The following is a 10,330-nucleotide window of genomic DNA, read 5'->3' as shown; positions in this document are numbered from 1 at the left end:
GAAAAGGTTCATCACTGGCTCAAGATCTTAAACCCTGGCCTCTGAGCCATGACGCCACAATGCCAAGGACAAACTCAGGCAAGGACACTGATCTGGGCTGCTCAGCCTCGTGCTGTGAGGCTGATGGCCATATACCCTCATGGATAACCAGGGTACGTGGAGGGTAACTGGGGCACAGAAGCTGAGGTGGGAAAGCAAGAGACAGCTTCCAAATCATGGGCTGACAGAAAACCACAATTTTGCTCAGAGAAAACATGGCCTTTGCAATTTGGGGACCAGGTTAATCCTAAGAATATGATTAGCTACCAAGCATGGATCAGGTGAGGCCAGGGTGCCACTCCCTAAAGGCAGCTTTCCATCCTGTCCAAAGCTAACAAACAGACTTCTCTGAGACAGAGGGTGCCACCCAGCAGGGGAAGCAGCACCAGCAGCAGAACAATGTCCTTTCCGCTCATCTCCTCTACCTGCATTTCCTATCGGCGCTTGAGAAGTGTGCTATGAAAGCAAGTCAACCAGGTGAGCCTAATGCTGCTGAGCTTCCAGTGTCATTGCCTGTATCTCAAAACCAGAGACTTTTGAATCATGTTAACACCCAGAATTGTGTGGGTGGACCCAGGTTTTCTGGGGCTGTACTGGGAAACTGCACAGGGCTCCTTCAGCTCTTGTCCTGAAACAAGATGGTGGACAGGTTTCCAAAATTACAAACCAGTGAATACATGTGCTTGCCAAGAGTCCTTCTTCTTTTTAGGTCTAGGTTCCACCTATTTCTACCACAGAAGACCATGGTTGGTACCAATAGATTTCACATCCTGAGGCTCTTTGGCAGATGGTGGAGTGTATAGTCATCCAGGTTGACTGAGGCTGGCCCTCAGTCCTGCCTGTCCCAGGAAGGGCATCCCTCTAGGCCAAAGGCTGGAGGAAGGTAACAGATCCAGTACCCCTGGGCCTCTGTCAGTCCTCTGAAAATGTTGGCTCTTACTGGAGCTAGGATCACTTGTGCCTAATGCTTTGTCCAAAAGCTTTGGGGAGTCACAAGAGTTTAGGGATTTAGAAATCATTAACGGTGACACAGAGATCATCAACATCCAGACAGGAGCATGAAAACACACTGACATGACTGCAGTGAACCATGTGACTTTTAATACCAAGTGGGCTACCTAGAGAAAATTCGGGATACTATAAGTAGCTTCTTGGTATCATCCATTTTTGCTTTTATTACCAAAACGGTTTAGGTCAAGCTGGTGAAAACACTTGGCTGCTGAAGTATTCTGGGTGATGGAATGTGGACAGTAGATCATGGACCTGAGGCAGCAGGCAGATGTTGACTCCTGCACAGTTCAGGGAAGAGGCTCACTACTTCATGGATTCCTGGTCCTACTAGGAACTTGTGGTACTAGCACTGGTCCCCCCAGTTCACAAATCCTGGCAGTTTGACTCAGTTCATAATGCCTTCTGTCTCCAGGGGCCACTATATACATCGTTGCTCAAAATCCACAAATGGCCCTCAAGCCCCAACCCAGGCTGCAGTCTATAGAACCTTTGGGATGGAGGGCCAATGGTGTCCATGTTCTCCTCCTTTCCTACTTTGAGGCTCCTCAGTGTCTCCCTGTCTCCCAGCTGCAGGCTTCAAGGTACATGCCTGCATTCCTACTCATTCTGGGGAAAGCTCTCTTAGCAAAAGAGATGCTTCTTCAACCAGTATTCATAGTTGGTGCTTCTGTGACCACCTCACTCCCATCAGATACACAAACAAATAGTATTACTCCTAATGGGGACATCACACTGTGCTCATTGTTCAGATAAATAAATGGAGACTCAGAGAGGGAGTGATTTACTGAGATTCACGCTCCAGCAATGGTGGTGCTGGGGACCAATCCAGCTTTGAGATGGCAGAGCAGAGTGTCTGCTTCCTCCCACACCACCTCTGTGGAGGACCAGAGCCTGCCCAGCCTACCTGGCTGTTGCACATGCCTGCACGCAGCCTTGCCTCTGCAGGCAGTGGATGAAACTTCACAGTGCAGCAAAGGCTCTAGAAATCCTTTGCCAAAAATCCCTCAGGGAACCTATACAGATAGTGTCAGGCTGGGGGCCCTCCACAAGCTCACTTGCTTCAGCTACACACCTGGGTTCAGTTCCCTCCATGGGTCTGACCCTTCTGGGGGCCCTTCCCCCATTTCCCTGCCAAGGAGACCCTCTTCACTACAAGACCCAGCCCAGACGGCCCTCCCATCTGAAAAGCCCTCCATGGTCCCTTGATGTAAGTCGGTGTTTGATCCCCCACGTTTCATGCTCCCCAACCTCTGCCTCGTTTCAGGCTCTGGGCTTTACAGGTCTGCTTGGAAGATGGGCTCCAACCTCCCCACCCCCAGCCCTGAGTGATGCAGGTGTGAGGGAACACCTGTCGGCCTGCACAGTGGAGGAGCCTCTTGCAGGACAGGTGTCTTTGGACTTGAATGTGCTTTGCCTTGTGAGGTCTGGCACCCAGACCTGCCCTCTCCCATCAGATTGTGCTTACACCATGGCTAGCAGATGGCTGCATGACCAGCACACTGGAAGCAGTTCTCTTGCCCAACCCAGCAGTTGTCTAATGCAAAAGATGTCAAGAGCCCCTCCCACCAGGCTGCATGCAGGGCAGAGTGTGGTGCCACCTGGGCAAAAGCACTTGGCGTCCTGTGTGTACACACAGCCACCGCTCAGGCACCAATTCCTAGTGTTAGTTCTCCCGCTCTGTCAATAGCGATCACGAGGCCTCAGGCACTGTGAGGGCCCACCCACCAGGGCCCACTGTGGACACCTCGATACCTGTCTGTGCTCTGCACCTCCCGATGGGCTGGCAGGAACTGTCAGGTCAACATCGCAAGTGAAGGAATGCCCTCCCCAACCCTGCCTGCTCCCCATCCCCTTGGTGATGAGTCCCCAGCCAGCCTCCGGCACCAACTCCCCCCCACCTCACCCCCGGGAATAGCTTCACAAAGGACCCATCCTGAGAAGGCTGGCCCTGGAGTGGTCTGAGGAGAGGTGGCGAGATGGGTCCTTGGTACGGAGTTGACATCCCTGCCCCACTGGTTATGAGGACCCATCCTGGGGATAGTCGGTGTGCACTCGACCCTGGGCTCAAGGCCACAACCCAGCTGCTAGAACTTTTGCTGGGCTGGCAGGGGGAGAGGAATTCCCCAGCAAATGAGAAGATCCAGGCATGTGAAACGTGAGGTGAATAGAGGGGAGTGACTTCTTTACTTTGCTGTCTGCAGGGGGATGACCAGCCTAGGATGAAGAACAGTGAGAACCAAGTGGGGGGAGGGGGGCAGTCAGGGTTTTCCTGGTAGCTGAGAAAGCTTCAGGCAGTGGACAAACATCAGCCCAAGATTCAATAGGAGTGGCTGAACCTCAAAGACACTGAACGTTCTGCCAAGTCAGGCCTGACCCACTGGCATCAGATGTCCGCTTGGGAAAACATGCATCCCTGACATGAAGGGAGACTGGGAGGTAGGCCCCAGAAGACCGGGACATCCCAGACATCTCTGAACTTCTGAGCCTGCAGCAGCAGCCGCCCACCTCGCACCCCATAAAGAGCTGGTTCCCCCCCATCCCGGGGAGAAAACTGAAGCAGAGTCCTCCCTCACAGGTACCCCTCCATCCCAGGAAGCAGGGGAGCCAGCCGCCCTGATCTGCAGTAGGACCCACGGCACTACCAGCATGAAAACCGAGGAAGCATGGGAAGAACTTATCATCTACTGCCTGGCCGCCAAGCAGAGCAAAGTCACTGTGCAACACAGGCTGGGCTCTCCGGGCCTGGTGATGGAGGAGATGGATAACACTCCCCTTCCCCCATACCTGCTGTCCAGGGACTGCAGCAGAGGTCGTGAGGTCACACTGAGTGACCAGGAGCCAGGGACCATGACGAGGGCTGCCGCCTCCCAGGAGGCCAGACCCACAGAGCAGGGCAGGTGGTCAACACAATGCAGCCTCCTGGAGGCTTGATAGGTGGGCAACCAACCAAGGTACAGTCCAAACGACACCAAGACCAAGGGCAGCCACCCCAGTAAACAGGTCAAGATCCCTCGCCCAGTTTCAGCTGCCGAGCCAGTTCCAGGTCTGGAACTAAGGAACAGGAATCAGGCAGGTCCCCAGGAGAAGGATGCTGCCGCACCACAGCAAACAGACATGGGAACGACTGCATCCCCTCCCAAAGGGACCTTGGGGTCTGAGATGGTGAACCCACAGTGAGGTGGGGCCACCAGAGGGGTGGAGGTTGCCAGACACACAGCCAACATGACACCAACATGAGAAACATGGTTAACTCTGACTCTGCGGACCCTTCAGGATGACCCCCAGGTTGGGGTTTCTGGGTACAGGGGGTCAAGGGGCAAGGGACACAGGGCCAGTCCCGAGGAGTTGTCAGTCGGTCTTGAGGTGGGAGGGCCTGGAATGCAGTATCTCCCACAGCCAGGTATAGGGCTTAGTGAGACGTCTGTCGAGGAGTCCTTCAGAACCTGGGGGAACATGTGATGTGAGGGAAAGATGGTAAGGCTGAATGGAACCCTGCGTGAACTCCAGTGAGTAAAACAGAAACACACAGAAAAATAGGGGGGATACTCACCCCACTCATGAACTGGAGAACCTTCCCACCTCTGGTGGCGCCTCATAGGTGGCCTCTGCTCCTGAAACACACAGAAAAAGACGGGGATACTCGCCCCACTCACGAACTGGAGAACCTTCCCACCTCTGGTGGCGCCTCATGGGTGGCCTCTGCTCCTGAAACACACAGAAAAAGAGGGGGATACTCGCCCCACTCATGAACTGGAGAACCTTCCCACCTCTGGTGGTGCCTCACGGGCGGCCTCTGCTCCTGACTCCTCACATCTTCTCTGTGCTTGGCCAAGTCACCACAGTGGGCATACAAGTTCTCACGGGGTAGCCGGATGGGGCTCCTGCCCAGCTCATGAGAGTCCAGTCACTGAATTCCTCTCACCATGAGTATGGGATGGCAATGCATCCTTCAGTCCACCCTCCCTGCTCCTCATTCTCACAAACTAAACAGCTGGATCCATTTTGTGGGCTGCAGCCTGGTGTCCAGAAGCCACCTCCAGTGCTGGGGGTTGTGGCACCCGGGTCATGGCCAACCTGCCGAGATGGAGGACAGTGAAGGGCATGTAGACCCCAGAGCTTCGGAGTGATGGACACGTGGAAACCAGCATCTCCCACTCCCGGGTCAGATGTAATATAAAGGCCTGTGACGTGAAAGCGAGCAGGGCACCATCAGAGGCTCACAGAAGATCCCCCAGTCCCCCTGGGTGGTGCCCCACCCCTTGGGCAGTCAGCACCCTGAGGAGTGGCAGCAGAGTTGTCACCCGTGTCCGCAGGTCCCATGTGTGCCATGTCCTCTCGAAGAATTGCAGCAGAGCTGAGATGAAATCAGAATCACATCCAGCTCTCAGGCTGGACCCTCCATCTGGGCCATATGGAGAGGGGTGCGGTCAAGAGGAGCTGCCCTGGGGACAGAGGAGAAGTAGGTCTGGCTGACATCCCAGAGCTACATGGCTGCCCCTGGGCTTGTCCTGCATGTGGGAGTCTAAAGCCCAGAACCAAAGCTAAGCAGGTACCGAGGGACCAAAACAGATGTGAAGGAGCCCTCTCTCACGGGTAGAGTGTTGGATGCCAGGTCAACATCTCCTCAGGGACTGCTCACCCCAGGTGCTAAGCCTGGGGGTGGACGGTGGCCCCCAGTGAGAGGGCCTGACAGACACAGGCTGAACTGTGGGGTACTATGGCTCTGAGACACCAGGTAAATACTGAGTCCGTAGCTAGCTTGCAAAGAGAAGATGATGAATCTGCAATAGAAACATCAGGGCAGGATGAGCACCCAGACCCCGCAAGAAGTGCCCACAACTCGGCACAGAAAGGACACACAGCTCAGCGGAGAGATGGGAAACAAGCATTTCGGAGAGGAAACCACATTATCCAAGGAGGACACAAGGGAAACCGAGAATCTGGGTTGAGCCTGTCCCAGGTCAGTGCTGGGACAAAGTGGAACACAAATGTACAGCAAACGTATAGCAGGGACAAAGTGGAACCCTCACCAAGCCTCAGAGATCCAGGCAGGGTGCGAGGCAGCACTCCCCACGGCTCGGTCCTCACATCTGGGCATGTAAGGAGAGCTGGGGCCAGCAGCAGGGAAGGGACGGGTGCAGAGAAACGCCACGAAGCAGGGCCTCACAGCTGCCCCCATCAGCAGCCACACTTCATAGGTGTCCAGTTCACTAGGCAAGGTCTAGTTCAAAACCAGGATGCTGGATGAACAGCAGCAGCCCACCCACTGTTCACAGGACCCTCCCTCATGATCTTAAACCACTACTGGTTTCAGGTGTGTCTGGGGTGTCTGGAGGCAGCTGGTAACCAGTCTGGGGTCGAGAAGTGGGGCACCAGCATAAGGGGGTTGTGTGTGGTAATCACTTGGGTCCCCACAGTGCTGAGGCCTCAAATTCAGGAGGCAGCCCCTGCCCCTCATCTTGTGGCCAGAAGGCTTCTGCAAGGAGAGAGCAGGCTGCCTGCTGGAAGGGAAAGCACTGCTCTGACTCAACATTCCCACGGCAGCAGTTGTGTGGGTACCCAGCTAACAGGAACGAGGGAGACACCAACCTTGCCTTCCTGGGTCTCGGCAACCCTCTGGGGGTCCAGACTCGTGCACAGCACCTGCAGTCTGGAAGGAAGTGGGGGGCAAAGGCGGGCAGCAGGAAGATGCAGAATGCCCTAGAACTCCCAGATGAGACTGCCTGACACTCAGGCAGATGGAGAAAGGGGTGTTACAGTTGTGCCTGGAAGGAGGACAGTAGGTGGTCAGGAAAAGAGGAGCCAGAGGTCCAAGGGCAGGGCAAGAGGAGTCAGCAGTCCAGGAGCAGAACTGCATGAGAAAGTGTGGGGTCCTGGATGAGCTCTGCACAGAGCCCAGGACCAGCACAGCCACCAGAGTGCTGGGCGACAAGGAAGGAGACCTGGGACCACTGGAAGCCCCCCAGGGTACCACGGATGGGTTGGGGTTTAAATAGGAGAGGGCTCCGCTGTGCTTTCCATCTGGAGTTGAGGACAGATGTGCTTGCGGTGTGACACAGAATCAATGGTGTGTGCAATAGTGACTGGAGGAGGAGAGACAAGAGGGGTCCAGACCAGTAGGGGGCCATAGGCTGACAGCACCAGCCCCAGGTCATGAGGCCTGAGCTCAGCTAGTAGCAGTGGGGACAGGAAAAGGAGCATTTACTCTGATCAGGCACTTGGGAGGCAGGGACACAGCAGGCAGGGCGGCATTCAGGAGCAGAGTCAGGTGGCTGCCCTGGGTGGGCTGAGCCCCCAGAAGAGAGGAAGAGGGCAGGAAAAAGTGTTGAAGGCGAAACTGCCTTTCTCTGAGACATCTCAGGTCCCAGGGGCAGCAGGAAACACAGTGAGGATTTTCTTTCACACCTGCAAAAACAAAACAAAACAAAATAAAAACAGATAGACTGTTGCTCAGCACTGGGCCAGCAGTCCCAGGGTGTCTTGGAGGGGAGCCAGCGTGGGCTTTCAGCCCAGAGATGGGAAACTGCGCCCAGAGGCTGTGCCTCTACCTGCTTCACTGGCCCCTGGGTTCCACTCTGAAGATCAGATGCAGTTGCTGAAGACCCTGGGTCATGATTACTTTGACTCTCGCCGTCTCACGGACTAGACACCTATGGCAAGGACTCAAAAGGGCACAGTCTGGCCTCCTCCATGAAGCTGGACAGGCCCACTCTCCGTGGGTTCCCTGGGCCCACAACTTCAATCCTGTCAGCCCCACCCCGCCTCCGGTGGCTCCACCCGCCCCAGCCCCGCCCCACCCTGCCTCCTTCTTCAGAAGCTCCTCCTCATCCAGGTCTTTCCCACACTTCAGCCCCAGACTCCTTGCCCTGTTCCTCCTGCCTCTGCCCCTCTCTTCTGCCCGGCCGCTCATTTCCTGGTCCTCCTCTGGGTCCTGCTCCCGGCCACTGGTCTGGAGGCTCCTCCTGGCCTGACCTTCCAGGTGCCTCAGAGTGTGGCGGATCCTGTTTTGTCTCCTAGCATACAGGGCCAGTGAGGGAATGCACCTTTGTTCATATGTGCGTGTCTGCGTACATGCGTGTCTACGAAAATGCGTGTATGTGTATCTGCATGTGTACGGGCAGCCGTGCACACTGGAAATGACAGGTGTCAGTGTTTGTGGGCACGATGCAACTGAGGCCAGCCAGCGCTGTCAGCAGTCTCGGTCCCAGTGGTGGACCACTGTCCTGCCTAGTGGCCGCAGCCCAGCCATCCTAAAGCACCTGCTACTCGCTGTGTTTGCAGGAAGGGGGGACCTGCTTCATGCACGGAGGGTACCTCCAGGCAGGGGTTTCCAGGCTCTGGGACCAGGAGCGACTGCCAGGTGGCCAAGCAGCACCTCCAGATCCCCTCTATGGTCAGAGTCCCCACCTGCTTTCTTTCCTCCTGTATGTCCTGGTAATGCCCTGGGACACATGTGAAGGTGTCCTCGACCTCCTTCCAGGCTCCTACTCCACCCTTGGACTGTGACCTCATGCGAGCCCCACCCACCCCCTACAAGCCACCCCCGCCCAGGCCTGACCCTGCAGGGCTCAGCTGCTTGCTCACGGTTCCCCTCCTGGTGGGGCCCAGCCACGAGTCCATGGAGGGCAGCCGACTGACTACGGCGACCCTTCCAGAGTGGCAGTGATAGGAGAGGAGTCATTTTCTCTGGTTCCTTGTGGGGGTCTCCTGGGCTGAAAATCACCATCACTCCTGGGGGATGGGTTTCTGTGCTGTGGGCTGAGGCATCATGGGGTCCCTACCCAGCCATGTGAGGACAGGCCAGCTGCTGTGATGAGCAGAACCAACCCTGAGGGAACGTGCATGTGTGTTTCACATCAGTTGGGCCCTCCTGGGTCCCTATGGTATGAGGCCTCTGCTGAGGAGAAGACCGTGGTGGCTTGTCCAAGATTGGTGTTTTGTCATGTGATTTTCTTCCTGTTCCTCTGGTCCTCGTGCAGGTGAAGGTGCCCAGTCAAGCAGGCAGAAGTGTGTTTTCTCCTGAGGCTACCAAGCAGTAACCCTCTGCTTTGAGTGGTAGAAGCACTTGAGCCCCTTCTTGCTCAGGGATTCCACCCACACTGGTGAGATTTGGAGGCACGCAGGAGGGGATGAGTTGACTGAGAAACTGAATGGTGGAAACTGGCAAGCCTGGGATCCAGTCACATACCCCAGTAGAAGACGTAGCAATGGCCAAGCCCCAGGGGCCAGCCAGGCTACCTGGGAACCAAGTCAGACCCAGTGAAAAATGTGACTCTTTGTCACCCAGCAGGTGGGCAGAGGTTCAACCAAATGATGATGCTTAGGGTCAGCCAGAGCGTGAGGACATAACACCCTTGCCTGTAGTTGGTAGAGTGGAAATGGGGGATGCCTTTGCAGAAGGCCATTTGCTGGTGTGTGTCAGCACCTCGGGTGTGTGTCCTTTGCCCTGGGCCTCCTCCTGCATGGCTCTTCAGTGAGTGTGTGGTCATTTTGAGAGGCTATATTGGCAGAATGAGTTTTCCCTTCCCTTCCATCAGGGGGAAGCATCAGTAACTTGTTGGACCTCTGAAACTGGGAGATGTAAGCAGACACCATGTAAGGTGAAAACATATACATGGAGTTGTGCAGATGAGGAGGAGTGTACCCGAGGTCCTGGGACTGCAGAAGACATCCCCCGACTCCCCCATTGCCCTGATGGAGAGATGTCAGGACACGGCCGACCCTCTGGCTTCATTTGCCGACAGTCACATCAGGATTGCACCCGGTGGCTCAAAGTACGAATCTTGTTGGTTCAGGAGGCCGGCAGCCGAGGTCGAGGTGTTGGCTGATGTTGGCTGTCATGAGGGCTGTGGAGAGAGTCTGTCCCATCTCTTCCCCTCTCTCTTCCAGGGTGTTGCTGACCATGGTGAGAGTGTCTGGGCTTGGAGAGCTCCGCCTTCCTCTTCACCCCAGTTCTCCTGTGTGCCTGTCTGTCTCTAAATATGTCCTTTTTATGAGGACAGCTGTCCTATTAGGGGAGGGTCCCTCCTATTGAGCTCACTTGACTCCCAGCAGCTCTGTGAAGACCTTTTCTTTGTCTGTAAGGTCACACTGAGGTACTTGGGATTGAGACTCCAGCACCTGAATTTTAGGGGACATGATGTGACTCCTCACACCCTACAAAGGCTCAGAGGTAGGAACAGACTGGAATGTTCCAAGGATGGAAGGACGGCCTTCATGGCTGCCAGGGATGAATCCAGGGGCAAGGAGAGCAGGCTGCCAGGGCAGGAGTGAGACCACG

Source organism: Muntiacus reevesi, chromosome X (assembly GCF_963930625.1).
Source record: "Muntiacus reevesi chromosome X, mMunRee1.1, whole genome shotgun sequence".
In the NCBI taxonomy this organism is placed as follows: Eukaryota; Metazoa; Chordata; class Mammalia; order Artiodactyla; family Cervidae; genus Muntiacus; species Muntiacus reevesi.
Note: the sequence above shows the minus strand (reverse complement) of the source record.